Source organism: Cornus florida, unplaced genomic scaffold, assembly GCF_030987335.1.
Source record: "Cornus florida cultivar Cherokee Brave unplaced genomic scaffold, ASM3098733v1 CherokeeBrave_3.0.0_Hap2_Chr04, whole genome shotgun sequence".
Lineage (NCBI taxonomy): Eukaryota > Viridiplantae > Streptophyta > Magnoliopsida > Cornales > Cornaceae > Cornus > Cornus florida.
In genome coordinates, this window is record NW_026775574.1 from 88,851,086 (window position 1) to 88,856,188 (window position 5,103).

The 5,103-nt window shown below is 31.2% G+C and overlaps 1 long non-coding RNA gene across 1 annotated transcript; it reads right to left on the reverse strand.

Moving 5' to 3' along the window:
* Positions 1-679: 679 nt before the first annotated feature.
* Positions 680-2,764, reverse strand: LOC132303830 (uncharacterized). Its single transcript, XR_009481357.1, has 3 exons — positions 2,603-2,764; positions 1,342-1,453; positions 680-1,174 (listed from the first exon to the last, which is right to left on the reverse strand). It is a non-coding gene; the product is annotated as an uncharacterized LOC132303830 (long non-coding RNA).
* Positions 2,765-5,103: the final 2,339 nt, after the last annotated feature.

Below are 5,103 nucleotides of genomic sequence, written 5' to 3' on the forward strand. Positions count from 1 at the left end.
CATTTATTTATATATTATTTATTATTTTTATTTTTATTTTTATCTGATTAAGGTCAATTTTATTATAATGATTTCTGTTTTCTGATGAAGCAACACAAGTGGATCTACCACTCAAAAATATTTGGGTTGGGCTTCATGGGTTGAAGCCCAAATTTAAGTTACCTCGGCCCAGCACAATCCAACCCAAAACCGCATTGAGGCTGGGCTCAGATTAAGCTGGATTGGGCCAGCCCAAGTTACAACCGTAGTTAAAACCAATGTACTCTTATGTTGTGGATTAGTTTCATGCCACCCAACAAGCCTACTCGGCATCTTTACTGTTGAAATGAATCACAGTAATTTGTCTCCCAACTTTCCCATGAGTTTTTGCTTCCCACAAACTAAACATACAAAACACTCTCAAAAGAATAAAAATCTACGAAGTGTCCATAGTTTTGGAATAATTAGGTAAACTCTCTCTCCTGCCATGTTCCTATTCGAACATAATTTGGTACAAATGATGGCCTAAACAAGTTTCCAAATCTGTATCATATAAAGGTGGGTTGAGTCGTTGAGATTGCAATTGAACTCCACAACCATTTTTTTTTTATTATTTTGTTGCTACAGTTGTGGCCCATTGACAAGGATAGAGAATGAAAAGAACAAGCGAGACAAGTAAAGCAGCGAGGAGATTTTTAAGTATTACAGATCGAATAATATAAATCATTCTAAGAGCACTTTTAGTGTTGACAAGTAAAGCAGCCAAGAGATTTTTAAGTATTACAGATCGAATTATATAAATCATTCTAAGAGCACTTTCAGTGTTGGAATAGATAATACAAACTTGTCGGTGGCAACTCATATTCCCAAGTAATGAGAGGTACGACCTACTCCATCAGGAAGTGAAGCATGGAAGCATAGCAGTAAGAAAGGACCCTTGTAGCCTTTGCAAGTGAAGCATGAAGTATCACCCCTTGTAGCCTTTGCACATTTGCACCTCCATTTTATTACGTGACTTCCCCGCTTCTGCAATATCAGTGTTTATTTACAGAGCAGTTCGAGGGAAGACCTTTGTCACTCCGCTGCAGCTCAGTTATTTTACGTGGATTGTTCTCTCCCTTCGAAAAAGGGGTGCACCTTTTTTTCCCTACTCTACCCATTCCCCATTCTTTCTCTGTATTCCGAAGAAATACACCTATATTAGAAAGACAAAATTGAAACAAAATTACAATACTTCAGACTAAATAAATATATAATTAGAAGCATTTTCATTCACATTAACAAAAAAAAGTACGGAAACCATTAATAAAACAATATATCAGCAAAGATTTAATAGTAAGAATAATTAGAGGAGTTAGGTACCTGATGATTGAGGAGGCATGGCTAGATTGTTAGATCTGAAATATAATTCCGGTAGAAAGAGAGTTGAGAATGAGAGGGTTGTCTTCAAAATCAGTTGATGGAGAGATGTATCCTGTTAAAACAAAGATGGAGATGTTTCATAAACATGTGAAGAGTCAAGAGGCGGAGGAGAAAAGAGTGAAGGAAGAATAAGAATAAGAGAAGGTCGGTGGACAGAAGAAAGTGTGAGGAAGAGAGACAGGGAGGTAATAAGATTGTTGCCTCTCTCTCTAACTATATACATGTGGTACTATATTGTATTGATGGTTCATTAAAAACATTGTTTACTTTTCTGATGGGTCGGTGTAAAGTTAAAATGACAGCTATCATCTCACAAAATATGACAATGGATTGGGTCGGACTATGTCCAATACTTCTGCTACTACTTACATTATGCGGTCTGTACTAATTAATAGAAGAAAGATACAGAACGGGTATTCTAGTTACAAAAATAACAAATTGTGTGTATATATAAATTTATCCATGTATAAATATGCGAAGGGAAAACAATAACAGATATTCATAGAGAGTAATAAGAAAGATGCAAGGTGGGGAAAAATAAATAAAAGGGGATTTCTATATAACCACAAAATAAACACGCACTGCCCACTCATACACTCCCACGGATTGGGCTTATCAACAACAACAAAAACAGACCAAACATCATACAAGAACAAAAGAACAAAAAACATAGAAATTGGTCAAACACACCAATTCGAACAAGCAAGAGAAGTAAATCAGATCTAAGCATTCAACTACAAAAGCCAAATGATTGGTCATCGCACCACATTTCAGAAACAAATCCCAAACATTCTTTCCATTTTGCCCCTCCCAACCACAGCAAATTACAACAGATACACACATAAAAAAAATGCACAATGAAAGCTCATTTATTTGAATCATAGAACTCAGATCAGACTGCAACAAATTACAATATTGAAAAGAAAAAAATAAACTTAAAATCCAAAAAATTTATCAGCTCAGAAGATTCCAGAGAAACAAGATAAATACATAAAATATGTTCATTTTTTGATCTGCAAAACCCTTTTCTCTGCTTCTGGTAATTTCTAGTTCTAGGGTTTGCGATTCTTTCTCTGTTTTTATTTTATTGTGTACCGTATCACTTTTTTTAAGCCGAAATTTTGAAGAGAGAAATTAGAGGGACATTGGGGCCTAGGAAGGGATGAGTGATGAAGAGAGAAAGTAAAGAGAGATTGTGTACCTTATGATGAGTGATGGAGATTTGCAATATTTCAGATGTTATGGCTGCTTGAGATGAGGAACTGAGGAAGAGAGAGTCGAGAGACTGGGAGGCGGCACAATCAGACCTGATGTTAGAAAACCTAGGGTTGGATAAGCTCACGTAGGCTGAATTTTAAAAACAAATAATAAATAAATAGAAATAATATACTACAGTATACATATAATATTATATATTATTATAATTCACGATCGAATCGGATGAGTTAATGTATCGATTTGATTATTTCATAGTTTAATTCATTAATCGACTTCTTCATTACGGATTGACAATTTTTAAAACATCATCCAATTATTAGATAAAAAATCGAATTGAACAGTACAAATCGAATTGATTCAGATCAATTTAACGGATTAGCTATTTGAACACCCCTGAATCTAAACTCAGCATCGCTGGCCTTATAACACAAGATCAATAGCCATGTCACTTTAGCACAAAAGCCCATTCGTAATACCATTCCACATCTAAAATATATAGCCCATTTATGTACAAGTTTGACCCAACTCACCATTTCATTAATGAGGCCCAAAGAGTTGACAATCCATTAGCCCATATCCAAATAAGACTCCATCTCAGCCATTAGATTTTAACCCATCTCATCCGTTGGTTTGCTAAACTTAAGAGAGAAGAATGAACCACTACAACTAGTCAAACCAAACCTATTTATCTAAATGTCGCACGTGAGTGTTCGGCAACGGTAAACTGGTCCATTGCTATTTGGTGGACCAGTTAAATACATATTTTTAGATTGAAAAAATGATTCTACAAGAATATATTAATAAATACAAAGTTTTATGATTGAAGGATTTATATTGAATTAGTCCACCAAATATCAAATAAATCAAAATTATCTAATAATTTATCGGGTGATAGGATTGTGCTATAATTTGCATCCTCCTCTTGATCGTAACGTTTCTGATTTAATCCTTGAATCAAACATGTCTTGGAGAGGGGATAACGTAGTGTCCCCTCCCCCAACCATGCTAGTATTGATGATTCTTTTCTCTTATTATAAGTTTAATTCAAATATAATTACTTTAATCAGATCATTTATTATTGACAATTAGCTCCTTGGCTGTTTATGTTGTACGAGGAAATAGTCTTATTATTTCTTCTCTTAACATTTATCTGGTATAACACATTGGGTAGTTGAATGTTCTGACGAAGTATTAAATATTAGGGTTAGGAGTTGTATCTCATGTAATTCGATTAGACAATAATTTTTGACAATTAACTTTTTTTTAGTCTAATTCGCCATTTTTAAAAGAAAAATTGCATTAGTTGTAATATTTTTTATTTTTTATAAGAATTAAATTACTATCATAAGAGGGATAAACATCCCTTCAAATCTTTCTCAATCTTTCTTTTTAAACATTTAATATTTATTATTTTTTAATATTTATTATTTGATAGAATATCATAAATAATATAATCTCTTAGTTTTGGTTAGTTTTGGTTTAATAGAATATCCTTTGAATAAAAATTGTTATTTATAATTTATTTAAGATCATTTGCACGTGGGGTCATTTTAAATGGTACAAAGATGCTATGCTAGTTCACACTAATCTTTATAATACGTTGCTCTGGTGTTGGGTTTCAACACCCAAGGACTCTTGTGATTGGTTGTCACAAGAATTATCGGGCACTTTTGTTAGCATTACTTTTTTTAATTTTTCTAACACTTTTATTTCAAAATATCAAAATATTCTCTCCTTAAATTATATAATTTTAAAAGATTAAGTGCAGAAAACTCTCATATAATATAGGTTATGTACATAATGCATCCTCCTAAAATAAATTTTGGAATCCTAATTTGCCCTTTTCTCATATAACCAAGATCAAAGAATATGTTTTTTTTTACTTTGTCTTATTTTGTTTTACTTTTAGTTTGAATCATATTAAATGCAAATATTTATTTCTTTAAGTCAAATATTATATGAATGTTTAACAATTTTGGTGTTAGTACGAAACATATTAAATATAAATATTTATTTTTGTAGGTCACAGATTATATGAATACTATACAATTTTGCTTTTAGTACTAATCATATTAAATGTAAATATTTATTTCTTTAGGTCTGAAATTATATGAATACTATACCGATATAATTTCATATTTTATGTAATGGTTTCAAATTATTTTTTTATTCTTTCCTAATAAATTTTGATAAATAATTTCTAATTTTTCAATTATACATATAAAATCATTTACTTTTACTTTTTCAAATATGTTCTTTAGTTTTTTTTTTTTGGTCAATGAAACAAAATATAATATATATATATATATATATATATATATATATATGTAGCTCTGTTATTTTTCATTAAAAAAATTGGTCCCTAGTATTGTTTTACCCTACTTTGATTAATAAAAAAAAATAAACATAATTTACATAAGCTTTTTCAAAATAGTAATTTTTTAAAATTTTTTAATCTCTTAATAACTCTATTGGTCCTGCATC